The sequence below is a fragment of the Capsicum annuum genome, chromosome 6 (genome assembly GCF_002878395.1).
Source record: "Capsicum annuum cultivar UCD-10X-F1 chromosome 6, UCD10Xv1.1, whole genome shotgun sequence".
In the NCBI taxonomy this organism is placed as follows: domain Eukaryota; kingdom Viridiplantae; phylum Streptophyta; class Magnoliopsida; order Solanales; family Solanaceae; genus Capsicum; species Capsicum annuum.
The window spans coordinates 99,144,080-99,166,585 of NC_061116.1; positions in this window are offsets into that span (position 1 = coordinate 99,144,080).

The window sequence follows — 22,506 nt, forward strand, 5'->3', positions numbered from 1 at the left end:
TCCCTTTACCATTTGAATTATCTACTGTAACTAGATGAATGACCAAACTCAAATTTTCAATTTCAACCTATCAACCTGTTCCTTAGTTTTAGCTATTTTGAGAGTCAAGTCTATCAACTTAAGATCTTGGTCTTCTATTTTTTCTTCTAGAGCCTTACTCTTCTCTTTATCACAAACATCATCTCTTTTTTCTAGTTGACTTACTAAATTCAGATTTTTGGATTTTAACTTAGCAAATTGTTCCTCATTTTTATATATTTGGAGAGTTAAAGAAATTAACTTAAGTTCTTGACATTTTATCTTTTCTTCTAGAATAATTTTTTAGTAGTCATTTCACACATAGAATCAATCAGCATATTTGCAATCTTTTTTAACTTTCTAACAGAGTAATTTTCCATGTTTTCCTTAATGTCAGATAGTGTTACCTCATTTTATTCTTCATATTTAGTGTTTGTCATAATAGCAAACAAGGAATCAATGATCACTTTCTAATCCCCCACTTCCAGCATAGAAATATATTCATGCTTCCCATCTTTCTCAGATTACTAGAAGAATCGCCCAGACATCTAAGGCATGCTTAACTGCAAAATCGGCTACAACCCTTCTTCGTTAATTTGTCACCTCCAGACTTCAGATATTCCTGGTAATCAACTTTATGCATTGGACAGTCCTTAATGAAATGCTCAGAACTTCAACACTTGCGGCAAACTTAAATAGAGCCTCCCTTCTTGTTGCTGCTTCCTATTCTTTAAAACTGACCACTGTTCTTCATTGGTCTAATAATATTTTTTGCCAAATAGGCAGCATAAGTGTCTTCTTTACTTGAATTTGACTTAGAAGCCTTCAATGATAGAGATTATTCCTTTTTTACTTCCTTCTGTTCATGTATCTTCAGATTGCTAATATGTTCATGCATAGTGAGAGTTTTCAGGTTTCTTGCCTTAGTTATAACATCCACTTTGCTTTCCCAGGACTTAGAAAGAACACCTAGAATTTTTCTCGCTTGTTTATACAAACGAATCACTTATCCTAAGTAGTTTAGCTCATTTGTGATAGAAGAGAATTTTGTATGCATTTCCTATATTGCCTCTCCTTCTTTCATAGTGAAGATTTCATACTGAGTAGTCAACATGTCAACGTTGGAATCCTTCGCATCAGTAGTTCCCTCATGAGCTGTTTTCAAGCAATCCCAGATTTCTTTAGCATTTTCACATCCAGAAATCCTTTTGTATTCATCATGCTCTATGCCACAAACTAGCAATTTCTTGGTCTGGTAATTTTTCTCAACTTTCTTTCTATCTTCCTTATTATACTCTCTCCTGCTGTTGATAAGCATCCAAGTTATTTATCCTTACTTGATCTATTTAACTAGCACATAAGGAATATCTATTATTACATCCATCAATTCACTATCCTCAACCATACTGAAGTCAAACATCTTTGTTTTCCACCACCCATTGAATTGCCCATTAAATCTAGGTGGTCTAGTGGTAGATTGCCCTTCTTCCAGATTAGGTGGAGCAGTCAAGATAACCAAATCAATCTAGGTGTTAACATTTTAGAGTGTTCTGGCTCCGATATCAATTGATGAAACATGGGGGGTTACACCACATGTTAAGGACCAGGTCCCTTAAAGTCAGTCACAAGTAATCAAACAGTAAAGCACTGGAAAACTAAAGACTTTTTAGAAATATAAAAACACCAAGATTTAATGTGGAAACCTCTTTTCTCAAGGGAGAAAAAACAATGGCTTGCCCTCATAAGCACCCAATAATCCACTATAATTAACTTCTTGATTACAAACTTAATGCGAACATAACTCTGGGTTCCTCCTGCTCGTAATAACTCTACTATAAGCCTACCTTGACAACTCTTCCAAAATCCCACCTATAGATTAACTCTAACCAATATCAACCTTAGGCAACTCTACCTGAGCTCATTAAAGAAAGAAAAATAAACATTATTCTTATAGCATGAGTAATTAGTTTAAAATTCAAAACTCAACTTAAGAACACTCACTCTTTTCAATACACCCAGAACTTAAGAACTTGAGCAATGAAGTTGGATTGAGTTTTTGCCTCTTTGAATTCTGAATAATCTGGATTGTGAAAACTCACTAATTTGAGAAGCATTCTTTTCCTTTAATAGTGGATTAATGATTAGGGTAGAAATCTGATTGGGTAAAGTGTCCTAAAAGGTACACATCTCACCTATGGAATTTGTTACACTAGAAGACAAAACTGTGTAGGCCATATGATAGCTGTATGTTTCCATGAAGACCCAGGGACCTGGACCCTTGTTGTCGGCTGCTCATCATCAAAACAAGATATAGCAGACATGTAGGAACTATTCTGGCCAGTAATAGTGACTATCTTCACTAAGACCTTTAATACATCACATTATACATTAAACTCTGTCCTCAACAACCAATTTCTACCACTCCTATCTTTCCATTTCTCTTTTACTTTGCCTTATCTGTTTAATATAGTTCACATATGTTAAGAATGGAGTACTCTCTATCCCCACAATATTCAATTTTGATAACTTTTTCTCTTTTCATTACATTGCTCCTATCACGACCCGATCCAAGGCATGGTCGTGACGGGTATCTAGAGTCTGTCATGGACTAGAGACCACCCCTTTTACCTTAGCCAACCAAAATATAACGCAACTAGTAGCAAATGAATTTTTAACATATAATAAGATAGTTAAGCAACTAGCTCAAAAATAAATCTAAGAGCTTTTACATCCATCCTAATCTAGTGTAATCTACAAAGCCTCTAATATCCAAAGAACAACATAAGTGATGACATGTTCCCGAATATAGCCAAAAAGGAAACCAAAGAAAACAGTCTATGACATAAACTAAACCAAGAAGTAACAGGATTTTTGGAAGAAGGAGGCTCACCACTTCAAGCCGACTCACGAATAATCCAAGAACCACCTAACCACGTCACAGGAAATACAGAAGTCTCTTCACTCCCTACATCGCATAGGGATACAACATTCGGAGATGGTTAGCGGGGTGAGTGCTAGCATGTAACTTTGGGAAGGGACAAAAATAATTCCATGATTAATCAGTCCAAAATAATTCCAAAACTATATGTACAAAATCATCTACATATATATAACATGCTGGGATAGGGAACAAGGTTTAGCATGAAGTTTAAAACATTAGCCTGGACTATGTAGCTCAAACTGTCATTTATACCCACGGGCTATATGGGTCTAGCTCTCCTTGCTAGTTGGATCCAGCTCTCTCCCTATTGGTTGGGCCCCACTATGTTAGCCGCATGAACTAGAGAGATTCGAGGAAGGGCAAAGCCATCAAGGCTACAACTATTCTAAAATATATACTTATATAATATATGAACTCCACACACGATCAAAAAGACCAATCCCCCACGTCGACAAATGTGGTTTCCTGTATCAGTCCTCTTGGGAGCTACAACTTCACGACTCAGCTACACAACCTACTTTAATCCTCATTAAAACATTTATACATTCCCATTTGTTAAACTAAATACCATCCATTAAGGCATATATCATTGGTATCGTCATACCAATTAGCTTGCAAGTTAATATCATCATGCCATTCTAATTATCCACCAACTTAGGGGAATGCCACAACCCCCTATTTCGTTAAACCAAAAACATAGCCAATAAAACCTTCAAAGCCATTTATGTTCCATTAGCCTTTTGTGCAATGCCATAGTTTCAAAGTAGTTTTCAATGTACATATTTTCAAGTTTCAACGCCAATCATGCAAGTGGGTTGAGGGAACACAATTTCCAAAATCAATTCCAAACCAAAACCCTCAATTAGGGAGAATCCACAACCCCCATTCCATTTTACAATGCCCATAAACCCCATTAGTTTAAAACCATCAATAAAGTATGAACAGTGAAAATAAAAATCACAGGAACATCATTTAATCAACAATCATCCAAAACCCTCGACCAAAATTCCAAAACCAAACCTTAAACTACATCAATAAAAATTTAAACATATGCCTTAGAAAAATAAGTTTTAGGGAAGATATATATGCTTGAAAGTATTACAATTAAGGAGAAAAAACACCACTTGGAACCTCTAAATGACCAACCTTGAGAAATTCTATCTTACTCTTGACTTAGGAATTTGAGAGAGTTTGAGAGTGTGATTATGCTATGGATGATAATGAGGTCCCAAAAGGGTTTTACGGTCGTAGGTCACTATTTGGGAAAGAAGGGAATGTCCAAAGTACCCTTAATAAAATGCTAAAAATTTGCCGCCTAGTCGTTACAGGTCACCTTACGACTTGTAATGACAGACCATGATTCTTCCTCTAGACTCGCAGTCTGGACAGTATACCAAGGCATCTATTCTATTGACCCTACGACTCGTACATGGACATTACGACTCATAGGGTCCTAGTCGTAACCATAATAGTGATATTGGGCACCTATTTTGGTTTGGATATGGAAAGAACACTATGACTCATAAAAAGCCATAACAACTCGTGATATCCCAGTCATAGTCACAATAGGAACATGGGCAGTGCTTATGATCACCCTATGACTCTAGACCTGCAACCCATAAGGAGATCTTATGACTCAATAGGTGTGCCGTATTTTGAGAAGTAGGCTTAAAACTCAAGAAATTTTTAGAGGCAAATATATAGGGTAATACATTACCCCCCTAGGATTATTCGTCCCCAAATAAGAAGTCATAGAATTCATTAGCACAATTTTAAAACCGAAACACAATCATAATTACCTTTAACAAAGTCAGAAAACAAAGATGATAAGGAAAACACACATGTTAAGGAAGACTGTCTAATCCAGGGAACAAGAACATATACTTTGACTTTATGTCCTCTTTCACTTCTTATGTACTTCTTGTACCTTTTGATTCCTCTATAAGACCTTTATCGAATCTATGTCCTTAGTCCTTATACGACAGACTTTCCTGTCTAAAATTTCATCTGAACTTTCTTATTAGACAAGGAATCCAAAATAGCTACTCTTAACAAGCACGACCAAGGAAGGATCACCCACACACTTCTTCAATATCAAAACCTGTAAAACCGGATGAATGAAACCCAAACTCAAAGGCAAATCCAAATCATAAGAAACATTACCCACTCTACTGGAAATCAAGCATGGACCCAGATACCGAGGGCTGAGCTTCCCCTTCTTCCCAAGTATCATCACCCCCTTTATAGGAGATACCTCTAAGAACACCCAAACACCAATCTCAAACTCCACCTCTCTTTGCCTCACATCTGCATATGACTTTTGGTGATTTTGAAAAGTTTTAAGTCTATCCTTAATCACCTTTACCTTTTGTATGGCTTGATGAACCAAGTTCAAACTAAATAACCTAGGCTCACCAACCTCAAACCATCCAATAGAAGGTCAACACCTCCTACCATAAAGAGCCTCAAAAAGATCCTTCTCAATACTCGAGTGATAACTATTATTAATCCCAAATTCAATGAAAGGCAAATGATACACCCAACTACCACCAAAATCAATCACATAGGCCCTTATCATATCTTCCAAAGTTTGAATAGTCCTTTCTGCTTCTCCATCCATCTGAGGGTGAATGTGGTGCAAAGGTTAACATGTGTGCCTAAGTATTTTTGAAACAAAAGCCAACAGCAAAAAGAAAACTGCTTACCTGGATCCAAAATGATGGAAACTGGAGCACTATGCAGTTTAACTATCTACTGAAAAAATAACTTAACATAATGCTCTTTAGTATATGCAGTCCTCACAGGAAAGACGTGATCCAACTTAGTCATCCTATCCATAATGACTCAAATCAAATCAAACTGACTTTGAGACTGCGGAAGATCAGTAATAAAATAGATGTTGATCACCTCCCACTTCCACATAGGTAACTCAATCTCTTCAGATAACACACTAAACCTCAACTACCCAACCTTCACTTGCTGACACACCATACACTTAGCTATGAAGTTAGCCACATCCCTCTTCATATGTTCCACCAATAGATCTCTTTCAATTTTTGATACATCTTTGTAGAACCATGATGAACTATATACCTCAATTGATGAGCCACAGACAAAACTCTTTCATGTAACCTATCAATATCAGGAACACACAATGTACCTTGGTACCTCAAGATACCATCTCCACCAAACCATCACCACCAATCTCAAATGCCATAATCTTCTGCTGTCCCACATCATCATTAATCTTTATCAAAATAGGGTCCAAAACTATCTTCTTATTCACCTCTGCACAAAGAAATGACTTTACCACCTCTTTTACAATCTCTATCCTCAATATCCAAAAGACAAACTCCAAGATTAGCCAATCGGTGAATGACCTTCATCAATCCCCTCTTCTCTTCATCCATATATGACAAGCTACCCATGGACAAACCTACTAAGAGCATCAATAACTATATTTGCTTTTTACATATATGGTAATAGACACTCGTGTTATATTCCTTGAGAAACTCAAATCATCTCCTTTACCTGATATTTAACTCCTTCTGGGTGAACACATATTGCAAGCTTTTATTATTTGAGAATATATCCATATGAATTCCATACAAATAATGGAAGAAAATATTTAAAGCAAAAACTACAGCAAAAAATTCCAAATCATGAGTCGGATAATTCCTTTCATGAACTTTTAGTTGCCTAAAAGCATAAGCCACTACCTTACCATTCTATATCCATATAGGATGTATCACTGTTTACTATAAACCATCAGTACGCTTGAGCATGGTCAAGACTGGTGCACAAATCAACTTGTCCTTCATTTTCTCAAAACTACCTTTGTAAGGATCGAACCATAGAAACTTTAGCTTTTTCTGTGTCAACTTAGTCAACAGAGAAATAATAGAAGAGAAGCTCTCCACAAACCTCCTATAATACCCGACTAGACCCAAGAAGCTCCGAATGTCGGTTGGAGTCATAGGTCTAGGCCACTTCTTTACTGCCTCAACTTTCTGTGGATCTATTATGATGCATTCACTAGACACAACATAATCCAGAAAGGTCACAACATTCAACCAAAACTCACACTTGGAAAACATGGCATACAATCATTGATCCTTAAGAGTCTGTAATACTACTTGGAGGTGGTTGGCATGATCCTCTCCACTCTTAGTATATACAAAGATGTTATCAATGAACACACTGCAAACAAATCCAAAAAATATTTGAATACCTTGTTCATCAAGTCCATAAAGGTAGTCGGAGCATTGCTCTATCCGAATGACATCATTAGAAACTTATAATGAACATATCAGGTTCAAAAGGAAGTCCTAGGGATATCCACCTCCCTAATCTTTAACTAATGATAACCCGATCGAATATTAATCTTAGAAAAGTAATTAGCACACTGAAGTTGGAAAAAAAATCATTTATTTTGGGAAGAGAATACTTACTCTTCACCATCATCTTATTCAACTGGTGATATTCTATACACATCCAACAGAAACTATCCTTATTATGCATGAATATCACGGAAGCACCCCACAGAGAAATACTAGGATGTATAAAGCCCTAATTAAGAAGATCCTTTAAGCATTTCTTAAGTTCTCTCAACTCATTCGGAGCTATTCTATATGGTGGGATAGATATAGGATGGGTATTCGGTAGAAGAACAATCTCAAAGTCTATTTCCCTACCGAGAGAAATAACAGGAAGACCATCAAGAAACACTTCAGGAAACTCATTAACCATAGGGACAGATTGTAAAGTGGGAACCTCAGAACTAGAATCTTTAGCCCAAACTAGATGGTATAGGAACCCCTTAAAAATTAACTTTCGGACTCTAAGATGAGAAATAAAACTTATCTTAGGTACGAAGGATCTCCATTCCCACTCAATTACCAATTCATTCAAGAATTAGAAACTGACCCTTTGGGTTCGACAATCTAGAGAAGCATAATATGAGTGAAGCCAATCCATCCCCAATATCATATCAAAATCTAACATATCCAACTCTATCAGATTCACCAATGTCTCCTGGCCATAGATATATACAACAGAATCCCTATAGACCCTTCCAACTACAACAAAATCACCCATCAGGGTAGACATAAGAAATGGATCGGATATGCACCCGGGGCTAAAACCAAATGAACAACCAAATAAAGGGTCACATAAGAAAGGGTAGACCCCAAATCAAGAAATAGTACTCATCATGAGAGAAAATTTGTAACGTACTAGTGATGACATCAGAAGATGCCTCAGATTCCTGATGGGTGAAAAGAACATAAAGATGATTCCAACTAGTGTCGGAGATAAAAGTAGCACCCTTTGGCACCGGAGCTAAAGAGTAGAAATTGGAACCTTATTAGCTCCAGAAGTGACATTAGTTGAAGGATAGTTACACTGAATATGACCAAGGCGAACACATTTTGAACACCAATTTCTCCCTTCATCACAATAACCACGGTGCAAATTGTCATACCCGTATAAGGAGGATAAAATAGGGTTAATTGAGCTCCACTATCTTAAGACAAGGCACTTTGTGCCTTAAACCCACTATCAGTCTGAAAGTGACGATCAGTAGATGACACAGTATATGGAGCACTAGATGTAGAATAAGAGCCAAAATTTCCCCAATTCTTCATCTTGCTCCATTATCTACTATCTCTACCATTGTTCTACTAGCCTCCACCCTGCTTAAAATATCTAAACTTCCTTATTCTGTCTCTCTCTCATTTTAGCCTATTTCTTCTTCTCATCCTCAACCTATTATATTTAAACCACCATCCTAGAGATGTTTATATCATTGTTCAATATTGCAACCTTAAACTCTAGTACCAGATCCTGAGAGAAACCTAAAGAAAACTTCCTCATCCTAGCCCTCATGCTAGACATGAACTCCAGAGCACAACAAGACAACTGATGGAACTTCAAGTCATATTCTTTCACACTCATCCTCCCCTATGTCAAATTCACAAACTCCCCAGTGTTAGCCTCTCTTAACTCCCGATTAAAGAAATAAATCAAAGAAAGTACCAAAATCTCATCCCATATATCCTACTTAGAATTATCATCCCTAGACTACTCCCACTCCTTATACCACTGGTATGTACATCTTTCAACTGATATGCGATAAACTCCATACCCTCCACATCAGAAGCATGCATCACCCTGAATTATCGCCAGTAAAGATGAAGAATTCAATCTCATAAACTATTCAACTTTAGTGACCTTATATGATGGAGCAACAAAACCAATAAGATTAGGCTAAGGAGATTTAAAAGTCACCAACTAAGTCATTAGATGAATAGATCGAAGAAACTCGTCCTAGAAATATCTTCTTGGAGCAGTGGGGCATGATCATCATCAACTCGAGAATCTCAAAAAAGATAGGTAGGGACTGGTGGAACTCCACGAGGGAAGTCTAGAGCAGGGGACCTAGACTGGGTCTATACTCTATATGCAGAACAAGTTCTATCCATATTTTCCTTAGGTGGGACAGAGGAGTTTCCATGAGTATCAGATCTTTAGGGAGGCATGATCAGAAATACAAACAAATAGAATTAGAGGAGATTTCAAGACCTTAGAATCTATAGCCTAAAAATAGATCACAAGAAAAGGAAACCATTCCTAAATTCCACGTATTCTCTCCCTTATAAGTGTGGCGCAATACATACCCATAAAAGATACTCTACTTGATACAGATTTGTGGACACCCAATGACCATGAAACTTAGTCTCTTATACCAAGCTTGTCATGCCCCGAACTAGGGCCTAGCATCGATGAGTATCTCAAGGCCACCATGGACCAGAGAATACCCACCATTTACCCTAGCCAACCTAAACATAATGCAACTAGCAATGGCTAAATTCTAAATATATAACAAGATAGTTAAGTAGCTAGCTCAAAAATAAATCTAATAGCTTTAACATCTACCCCAATCCATAGTAATCTACAAAGCCTCTAATATCTAAAGAACAACCCAAGTTGGGATATTGCCCCCAACAATAGCCAAAAAGGAAACTAAAAAAAATAGTCTATATCATAAGCTAAACTAAGAAGTAACAAGCCTTTCAAAATAAGGAGGCTCACCACTTCAAGCTGACTTATGAACAATCTAAAACCACCTAATCACTACACAGAAATAACAAAAGTATCTCCATTCCCTATATTATATGGGATACAATGTTTGTTAATGGTTAGAGGGGGGCGCGTTAGCATATAATTTATGAAATGGATAAAATTAAAACCATGAACAATTAGTCTGAAATCATTCCAAAACCATATTCACATAATCATATACACATACATAACATGCTAGGATAGGGAACAAGTTTTAGCATAAATTTTAAACATTATCCTAGACTATATAGCTCAAAGTAATTCATACCAACCACCTTTATGGGTCTAGCTCCCCCTACTAATTTGGTTTATCTCTCTCCCTACTGGTTGGGTCCTAGTGCGTATTAATCGCATGAACCCGTGAGATCTGAGAATGTGCCAAGACATGAAGGCTATAACAAATCCAAAAGATATACATATATAATGTGTGAACTAAGCACACGGTCATAAAGAACAATCCCCCATGTCGGTAAATGTGATTTCTAGTATCGGTCCCTCTAGGACCTCCACCTTTATGACTCAGCTGCATAACCCCCTTTAAGCCTCATTAAAACATTTAAAAATTCTTATTCATTAAACCAAAGACCATATACTAAAATGCCTTGGCTTTAGACCCTTAGAAAATTTCCTAAGTTGAGCATTATGGACATCATACGACTTATGCATACTAGTTGTATGATATGGTATAGTTTAGGGTCCCTTCTCTTATATGAAAATCAATATAGTTGGGTAGAATTCTATCTAAGGTATGATTAGTCATTTACTAGTCATACGTTATGGTACAAGGTGTAAGTTGTTAAATCATATAATGCCCTAAGTTTGGTCAAGATAATTCTGACCAAGGTACATTTCTAAGGGTACTTCTAGTATGATAATATATAATTAGTCCTTTGCGTTCATAATTTGGTCATTATTAAGGTCTAATATTAGGCCTAGGGTATGATATAAGGGTACCATTTGTACCCTAGGGTATGATTTAAGAGATATAGTCGTACCCACCTGTCGCCAAGTTTTCAGCTTTTAAGTTGCAGGTGTTCTTGACATTTTCCACCTCAAAATTCTTTTGTACCCATACCTTATAACATGTTATGGCCTCTAATAACATACTTTTGAAAGATTAAACATTCTAAAAACTTTCTAAACTCTCTCTTGAAGATTGGGCTAGGGTTTTCTTTAAGTGTTCATCTAGAGGCTCAAGGGTCAAGTTTCTTTCGTGAATCTTCATGAATAAGGCATATGACTCTTCCATAATTGATAGTTTCAAATATAATGTGTTTTAAACATTGATTTTGATACATTAATGGTGGTTTTAAAAACCATAGTTGAGGTTTTTGTTTGTATAATGTTGGGTATTGTTTACTCTTGGTTTAAATTGTGTTTCTACTTATTTTGGATGATGGTTTTCACATGTGGATGCTTGGTAATTGTGGTTTAAAAAATGGGTCATGGGTAACCCCAAACTTGGTGGTTTTTACCTTGATTTTGGTCTTGAAATAGCATACCATCAAAGAGTTTGTGAAAATTCCTAAGAGAATAAACTAGTCATATAATGAATTGGGTTTTGGACTAATGCTTTGTATAAGAATGCTAATGAAGGATGAATGATTTGTAAAGGTCTTGAAGACCATAAATTGAGTTAAAATGTGTTTTGAACTAAGGCGTTGGCCTAATAGAATTGAATGGTTGGTTAATAGTTTTGTAAAGGCCTTGTTAGCCATGTAATGATATTAATTATAACCTTAGTTGTTTAGTTGGATAAAAGGGTTTGAGTCCATAAATATTTAATTGATTTATGTCTCTATTTGATAATGGGTTCGAGTCCCTAAATATTGAATTAAAGCTTTTTATATTAATGGGTTTGAGTCCTAAAGTTGAATGATAATGGTTATGGCATTATTGTACATATGCAAATGGGGTTGGTATGATGATACCAATGGGATGCCTCTAGTAAGTAATTGGATTAATGGTTGTGTATGTGAAATAATGGTTAAAATTGGTCTTTAAAATAGGATGTGTAGCCAGACCGTAAAAGCAAAATCCAAAGGACAAACACTGGTAATTGTACTAGCCGTTGTATATGTCTTATGACTGGGTGGATTGAGTCCCCTAAATGATTATATGAAAGAAGTTTTGAGTCCAAAATATTGAATACATTGGTGCTATGTAACCTTGATTATGCCTAGAGGTTCGAGTCCCCCATATAGGCATATACGATTATAGATATTCTCTGGTTCATGCGGCTACATGCATTGAGGCCCTTCCAGCTAGGGGACAGTTGGACCTATATATCCCATGGGTGCCTTGTTCTATAATATTTATGCTACACAACCTAGGTTAATGTTTATGTTAGTAGATATGTATATGTAAGTATTGCATGGGTTACATGCATTGGTTGAATGGTTATGAACTATTGGCACTATTTTATCCTTATCCTTGAGTTACATGCTAGTGCTCAATTTTTTAACCTTCTTTGACACTTTATCCCCACATGATGCAGGTGTTAGTCATATACTATACCTCCTACTCAGTGATTGGACTCAGCAATAACTTGTGGTGACTTGAAGGGGTGAGCTTCCATACTTTGGAAAGCTCTATTTCTTACTTTGAGTTCTCTTATTTCTTTATTGGTTTAGACTTGGATATCGATTTTGGATATGGTCAAAGGCATATCCCTACTGTATATTCTTGGATCTCTTTTTGAGGCTTTGTAGGACAAACTGTGGACTTAGCAATATTATATTATGAAATGGATATGTACTTGGTTATTATATTGGTTATGTTATGATTATTGGTTCATTGGATTAAATAGTAGGGTGATCTCCATCCTTGTTGGACTGAAGGTATACATTATGATAAGGCCCTAGTTTGGGTCGTGTCAAGTTGGAATCAGAGCCTAGGTTCATGGTCAGTTGGGTGTTTACAAAGCCATGTCAAGTAGAGTCTCTTATATTGGTGTGTAGCGTGGCACACTTATAAGAGAGATGCTATGATACATTTAGGAATATTTCACTTTCTTGTTTTCTTACTTCAAGCTATAGAGTCTAAGGTCTTGAATCCTTCTAATTTCTATTTGTTGATATTTCATATCATGTCTCCAAGAAGATCTGATGTTCATACGAACTCTTTTGTCCCGACCAAGGAAAATATGGATAGAGCTCATCCAATATCTAGAGTCCAGACCCAGTCCAAGGTTGCTGCTTCTGACTATCCTGGTGGGGTTTCACCTATCCCCACTAATCTTACTTTTGAGAGCTATACTCATAATGAGTCGCCTCAAGAGAAGTCCACTAATGTTGAGTTCCATCACTCCATTACCCTATTTACTCAATTATTAACTTCTTAGTTGAAGCGTGGTGGTCCTGTTACTTTATCTTCTGAGGCTAAAAGGGTTGGCCAGTTCATGAGGTTTTACATGTACAAAGGTTTAGGAGGATCCTCAAAGTTTCATTGATGAAATAAAGAAGATCTTCCGAATTATGAAGCTTTAAAGGTCGAAGGTGTTGAGTTTGCTGCCTATCAAATTAAAAGATATGGTGTACTAATGGGACAAAAATGGGAATAGTCGAGAGGTGAAGATGCTAGTTCATCCGTGTGGGATGATTTCTCTAATGCATTCTTGGATGATTTTTTTTCTCAAGAGTTGAGGGAACATAAAGCAAATGAGTTTGTGAATTTGTGGCAAAGTCAGATGTCTATCATATAGTATATCTTGAAATTTAGTTGTCTAGGTATGCTCCTGAGTTGGTCTCTAACTCGAGAGCCTGAATGAGAATGTTTTCTTTGAGACTATCTCGTGAATTGGTTCTTGAGATTAAGGTGGCTTTGTTGATCAAAGAAATGGACATCTCTATATTAGTTGTGAACATGCAACAAGTGGAGAAGGAGAAGAAGAAACTAGTTGAAGTTAGTGAGAGACAAGGGAAGAAAGTTAGGCCTTTTGAGCAAGGTGGTAGAGATGCTGGTAAGTGGCCAAAAAAGAAGTGGGGGAGTTCTGGTTCTTTATCCATGGCTAGTTCTCCTTACTTGAAACTATCGAGTCATTGGTATTAGTATGATACTGGTTCCTGGCATAGGGTGCCCACTCTCAGGCTAGTGGAGCTCAGTCGGCTTTGTCCAACCCTCCTTGTAGATTTTGGGGTGGTCGCACATGGTTTATGTCAGGAAGGGAAGAACAAATATTTCTAATATAGTCAGATTGGTCATATACAATGTGACAGCTATGTTAGAATGGTTTCTAGGGCTAACAAGGTTCTTGTTGGCTCTTTTTCTGCTCCCGCATCAAAGGGTGCTGCTTCTGCATCTATTTTTGCTTCTGGTACCGGTACTGGCCAGAATTAGTTATATGCTCTTGCATCTTGCCAGGATTCTTAGGCGTCACCCAATGTAGTGACTGGTATATTGAAACTTTTTGTCATGCCTCAAATCCTATTAGGGCAGACAGTCACCCATAGCCGTAAAGGCCCGAAAAAACCAATTCATAACCTTGTACTTCTCATGCATGTAACTATGACAACCAAAGGTTCTAACAAACATGACATTATGCATCATTGAGAACAACTACGTAGGCAAGCACAAAATTATATATACAACACTTGGCCGTTGGGGCCACAACAACTAAAAGACACGACACTACCATGTTTAAATTTACATTAGTCTACAATGCCTCTAAAAGATACATAAACATAGTTAGAGTCGGGGCAAACCCCCGCCCTACTCTTGACTACAGCACAATACCAAAATATATGGAAGAGACTCGAAAAGCCCCGAATTAGCCTAGAGCTCACCAATAGTCACTGAATAGTCTGTGCTCCTACTAGCGAGGTGTATTAGCTGAAACACCTGTACCTGCAATATGAAATATAAGACCCCCATAAGGGACATCAATATGAAAATATGTATTGAATATGTAGGCTGAAGGTAACAACATATGGTACAAAAATTCAATAAAAATAAGATACAACTGTATAAGTAGTACTAGTAGACCACCTTTATATATACTTGTGGGACTAAATATATTACATTATTTTCTTTATTTTTACCTTTCTTACTTCATAATCTTTTTAAGCCATATAATACAAATGACCAGCTGATCAGTGGTAAATAGATAAATCGGGATCGGCCCATGCTAGGCTTACGCCCCTGAGCTATCACCCACATATAAACATTGGGATTAACCTATGCTAGGGTTATGCCCCTAAGCTGGCACCCACATATAAAGGTATTGAGATCGGCCCATGCTAGTCTTATGCCCCAGAGATGTCACTCATTTTACAGATTTGTGTTACTTAGTTTATTTAACCTTTGAGATTGTTACTTTGGTTTTCATAACATTATGGAACCTTGAAACAATAATCTACCAATAAGAGACATGGAAATGGGCACTTAATGCAACAACAATGAGGTGGGGAGCTGTTGGCATACAAATGAAGTATTTAGGAGCTGAAAATAACACATGGGTCTTATTTGAGTAAACAGACAACTCCTAAAGTTTTCTAGTAAAGATAGACATGCAGGCTTAATAATAAGCATGTATTGAGGTATTTTAACACATTAGAGAGTGGGAATAAGGTCATTGGCTACATGGGATACAATACGCTGCTTTTTCTATTACTTGTTTATTGGATAACCTTGGAAGCTTACTTGATGGAAAAAATGTTCGATTTCATGCCAAAGAGTACAAAATAGAGTATGCCTTACATACCTGGTTATATAACTCTGAAATTAACCAAACTTGGCATCCCGCCTTTTAGATTACTTATCTACAATAGAATATATGGTAACTAATATTAGAAACCAACCGACATATTTGGGCTATTTAACTTCACGAAAATAGTAACCGGGTAGTAAGCCTTTAATCTATCAATCAAGGGTGTTATTTTAACCCCTTTTCTCTCTAATTACACCCATATACCATACATGTTCTTATAAGATTCACCAAAACTACCTTGGCATCATTACACTCTTCAAATAATATGCAAAACAGATTGGGCAGTAACTAAAAGCAATAATTAGTTCGTTGGTGTACTGCCACACCTTTCTTCTATATTTAAATTCGAACTAGTCACACCTTTATCCAACATCAACTTGGTAGCCTATAACATGTATATACAAAAGTCCACAAAACAGCCCCAAATCCCTTTTATTGTAGCAATCAATTATTGAACTCATCATCTCTTGAGTTCTCAATAATAACACATCCATAACCCTCTCTCAAATTCATATATAAGGAGAACAAAATGGATCAATCACCTTACCTCAATTCCGCAACTTATTCTTTTAATTTGAACTTCTCAAGAACTTTAACATTCACTTTCCTTCATATTTTAAACCAAAGAAGAGAAGAGATCTCTTAATAACAAAGAAAAAAGTGAGCAAGTAGCTTGTTCTATATTCTTGCATGAATTAATAATTAGGCACTTATAGCATGTTTTTCTAATCTTCCATGAGATTAAGCTAAACCATAAGTGTTTTCACTTACCTTGGACTGCAAATTTTGGGGTTTCTCCAAGAACCCTAAAAGAAAATATAGGGCTGCTCCTAGTTTCTTTAAAGAAAGTAGAGAGATTTTGTGAAATATAACCTTTTTCTAATTTAAGATGAGGGAAAATGACCAGGAACTTGACCTTATAAAGGCCTTATTTTTGGCCATCCACTTAGCTGCATTTTGGACCCCAAATTTGATCAAATTGGTCCAAGTAGGTGATGCACCTACTTAAGGAGTTCAAGCTGCTCAAAATATCAAAGTAGGTGATGCACCTACTTGCTTAATATCTTAGTTGGGCTCAATTATATTTGGGCCTTGGCAGGTTTGTGAGTTGAGACATTTATCCATTGTCTTCCTCTTTTATTTAATTTGGGCCAAAAGAGTACATTAGTATAGGACCAAATCTTATCCATAGCCATGGGTCCATTAATTTAGTCCAAATATCTTAAGTAGGTGACTCACCTACTAGCTTAATTAATACAAGTAAGCACCTCAATATTCTATTACATTTCCAACTCCTAATCCCTTTAATCTAACTTACAACTTGTACACACTTGGTCACTTTAAACTTTAGATTCAAATACTGGCTTATGATTCTAGTTAAATAGTTGTATTGAGATTAACTTTATCGCACCACTTTAAAATTTATGGGCAGTATCTAGAACTCCATCTACACTATCAATACTCATATAATAAATCTCGTCCATTTCATATACCATAAGGCTATACCACGTTCCATATAAATAGAATAAGTACATGTAAAATATGTGGTGTTACATCCTCCCCCCCTTAGGAACATTCGTCCTCGAATGTTAGCATAACTTTCTAACAAAAACAAGTTCAAGCTTAAGTTTAATATCCCTATTATCACATAGTACTTATATATTATACTTACATGTTATTGCTCTAATTCAGCATGTTGGACTTTTTTTTCATGTTTGAATAAATGGGGGTACTTAGATTTCATCTCTTCTTCAGCTTCCCATGTTACCTCTTCTACTTGTTGGTTTCTCTAATGAACCTTTATAGAAACTATTTATTTATTTCTTAACTTCTTAACTTATTGATCTAGGATAGAAATAGGTATTCCTTCATAGGTGAGATCTTCTATAACTTGTGCATCTTCAGTAAGAGTAATATGAGATAGATTTCCCATGTACTTTCAAAGCATTGAGACGTGAGATACTGGATGAACTGTTGAGAGCTCTTGGGGTAGCTCTAATTCTCAAGAGACTTGGCCAAACCTCTGAGTAATCTTATATGGGCCTATATAACGTGGACTTAGTTTTCCTTTCTTACCAAATCTCATAACCCCCTTCATTGGTGACACCTTTAAGAATACCCAATCACCTATAGCAAACTTTAAACTCCTTCTTCTAACATCTTTATATAACTTGTGTAGATTTTGGGCTGTCTCTAGCTGCTGTTGGATCACTTTAACCTTTTTCATAGCTTGATGAACAAGATCTAGCCCGAACAAGGTAGTATTACCTGCTTCAAACCATCCAATTGGTGATCTACACTTTCTTCCATACAAAGCTTCATATGGTGCTATTTTGATACTTGAATAAGAGCTATTATTGTAGGAGAGCACAATAAGAGGTAAATAATCATTGAAACTGCCTTTAAAGTCTAATATACAAGTTCGTAGCATATCTTTAAGTGTTTGAATGGTACGTTCTGCTTGTCCATCTGTTTGGGGGTGAAAAGTTATGCTTAAAGTAACTTGTGTTCCCAAATTTCTCTAAAAAGACTTCCAAAAATTTGTAGTAAATTGAGCTCCCCTATCTGATATAATAGAGGTTGGAACTCCGTGTAGTTGAACTATCTCTTTAGTAGACAATTTGGTATACTCTTCAATTATATAAATGGTCCTAACCGGTAGGAAGTGTGCTGATTTGGTAAGCCTATCAACTATCACCCATATAGAATCAAACTTTCGAGATGTTCGAGTCAAACCAGTGATGAAATCCATGTTTATCATGTCCCACTTCCAGATTAGAAGATCTATACATTGCATATAATGCCCGGGCTTTTGGTGCTCTACTTTAACTCTTTGACAATTTGGACATTTGGCTACAATTTCTACAATTTCTTCTTTCTGTCACCCTACCAATACATTCCTTTCAAATCATGATACATTTTAGTTGACCCTGGATGGATGGAATACCTTGAATGATGTGTCTCTATCATAATCCTCTTTCTTAGCCCATCTATCTTAGGTACACACAATCTATTTTGGTACCGAAGTACTCCCTCTTGCGTAAGCTCAAATATCTTTGTCATTCCATATTGTACATTCTCCTTAATCTATAATAGAATGGGATTTCCATATTGCTTCTCTTTCACTTCAGCTACTAATGAAGATTCTGACGCATTATACATAATAAACCCCTTATCTAGAGTTTCAAGAAAGTGAACCCCCAAATTGGCTAATTGGTGTAGATCCCTAGTCATCCTCTGTCATTCCGTAGGCTGCCCATAAGTGCCCACCACAACCTTATGACTTAACACATCAACTACCACATTTGCTTTCTTGGATGATATAAGATATCAACATCATAGTCTTTAATAGCTCAAGCCATCTTCGCTTCCTCAAATTTAGGTCCTTCTGATTAAAGATTTGCAAACTTTTATGGTCAGTATATATATCAACATAAATTCCATACAAGTAGTGACGCCATATCTAAGGAAAATATAACCGTTGCTAGCTCCAGATCATGCGTCAGATAATTTTTCTCAAGTGGCCATAATTGTCTTGAGGCATATGCTATGAATTTACCATGCTGCATCAATACACACCCTAAGCCAATTCTTAAAGCATCACAATACACTGCATACCCCTCTGTGCCTTCTGGAATCACCAATATGGGTGTAGAAGTCAATTTACTCTTCAGATCTTGGAAACTTCTTTCACATGCATCATTCTATTGAAACTTGGATGTTTTGTGTGTTAGCTTTGTTAAAGGAGCATAAATTGAAGAATGTCCTTCAACAAACCTTTGGTACTAACCTGCTAACCTAAGGAAACTACAAATCTCTATGGGTGTTATCAGTCTTGGCCAGTTCTTCACAGCTTCTATCTTTTGAGTATCAACTTTTATTCCTTCTTCAGATATAATATAACCCAGGAATGCCACAGATTTTAACCAAAATTCACATTTAGAGAACTTTGCATATAGCTTGCGATCATGAAGAATCTATAACACCTATCATAAGTGAATAGCATGGTCCTCCTTTTATCTTGAATAAACTAGAATATCATCTATAAAAACTATCATGAACATATCGAAGAATGGCTTGAATACCCTATTCATCAAATCCTTAAAAGTTATAGGTGCATTAGTTAGCCCAAAGGACATGACTAAAAACTCGTAATGACCGTACCATGTTCAAAAAGTTGTCTTGGGTATGTCCTTCCCTTTGACCCTCATTTGGTGGTAACCAGACCTTAAATCAATCTTTGAAAAACACTTGGCGCCTTGCTACTGGTCGATAAGTCATCAATTCTCAGAAGGGGATATTTGTTCTTAATAGTCACCTTATTCAGTTGCCGATAGTCAATACACATTCTAAATAAGCCATCTTTATTACACACAAATAACACTGGTATGCCCCAAGGGGACATACTAGGCCTTATGAATCCTTTCTCTAGCAACTCTTTCAATTGCTCTTTCAACTCCCATAATTCTGCCAGGGCCATTCTATACAGAGGAATTGAGATTCGTTGAGTACCTAAAATCACATCAATACCAAAATCCACTTCTCGTTCTAGAAGCAAACCTAGAAGATCTTCAAGAAATACATCGGAAAATTCATTTACCACTAGAATAGTTTGAAGAGTTGGTGGATCTGCATTTGTATCTTTCACTCTAACTAAATGATATATGTAACCCTTGAAAATCATCCTTTTTTCCTTAAAATAAGAAATAAATTTACCTCATGACGCACCAATGTTGCCCCTCCATTCAAGGACTGCCTCACTTGGAAAATGGAAATACACCATCTTAGTTCGGCAATGTACAACGTCATAACGAGAAGCCAACCAATCCATATCCATTATAACATCAAAACCTACCATTTTTAACTCAAAAAGGTCAGCCATTATATTACAAACACAATAATTATCATACAATTTCGATACACTCTCCTTGCTATAATAGATTCACCAACTGGCGTAAACACTTCAAATGGCTTAACTAGCAATTCTGGTGTTCTTTTGAACTTTTCAGCAACCAATGGAGTAATATATGATAATGTAGAACCTAGATCAATTAATGCATATACATTAAGTGAAAATATGGACAATGTACCTCTAACCACATTTAGAGAAGACTCTAAATTTTATCGATCCGCTAGAGCATATATACAATTTCGAACTCCACTAGAGCTAGCTACTTCTTTATCACCTCTACCGCGACCTATAGGTTGTACACCCCTTCCTAAAGAAGGCACTGATAATGATAATGCCTTATCCAGTAGGTCATGCTATACCACCCATGACCCTTTATAGGCATTCTCTCATCATATACCTCGATGTACCACACCAAAAGCAAGCATTTGTCCCAAAGCAATATGCACCAAAATAAAGCTTTCCAGATTGTTTACATGGCTATCGAGAAGGTATTAATTGGCTCATTTGCCTCTGATCCTTAATTTCTTGTGCAAAAGCTTGTATCCTTACTATGTCAATGTCTTTGTTCTAAGTAGTAATAGTAAAATCTCTAACCCAATATGGATCCAATATATCCATATATCAATGAACTTTATCATCCATAGTAGCTACTATAATAGGGGCATACCTAGCCAAGGAGTTAAATCGAAGGCTGTACTCCCTCACGCTTATATTTCCTTGGTGAAGATTCAGGAACTGATCCGTACAGGCGTCTCAAATCTCAAATGGAAGGTAGTGATCAAGAAATGCCTCTTTAAACTCTTTCCAAGTAGCTGAAGGTACATTGATACCCTTAGATCATTTCTAGTCTTCATACCAAAATATATCCTCTCCTTTGAATATATATGCTACTAGCTCTACTGTCTCTTCACACGATACATGCATGACATCTAGATCCTGTAACTCCCTAATTTTTTGATCCAGAATACTACACGATGCTTATGACCCCAAGGGACCACAAGCTAACCCATGACTGATATCTGTAGCTGTACACTGCTATATAACGTAATAATACGAAAAACATGCACAATAGGCCATAAGGTTAAACTGAAATAATATAACATCTATATGGGAGAACAATACCCAAAAATAACTGAAAACTGAATCTGAAAGCTAAATCTGAGCATAAATTCGAAAGCCTCTAAGTACTGTCTGAAATAAGGAGTTAAAAGAACATGTCTCTAACTAACTCCGTAAACTGATAACTGGCTAAAATAATAATGAATAAATCCAATCATATTGTCCTCGAATGAAGAGGACTCACTGTATCTCTGCGATTGGAAATGCTACGGCTACTGTCGATCTGGAGCTCGTGTCTCTGAACCTATGGTGTAACATGAAAAGAAAGCACCATAGTGCAAATCCGTCAGTACGACTGGAGTACTGAGTATACGAGTGAGGTAGGCTAATGTAAAGGGTTTACATGTATGAATAATACTACTGACTGACTGATATGAACGTGAGAGTACAAATATACATACATAGTAACTAAGATCGTGAGTACATAATGGCTAAATCTGTACGCTAACACATGGCTGGAATCGTAGTTCTGATAATATGGTTGACCGTATTTGACAACCCTGAATCTGGTTAAACTCTCTGAGTTCCATGCTATAAATAAATTTGATCGTATCTAACAGTCCTGGTATACTGATATCTAAAGAACTGTTTGAGTTCTTTTTCTGAGATTGATACTAAAACTGTGGGATATAGTTGTTTAACCGATATGCCCCATGTATACTATTATGTCTAAGATGGGGTCCAATC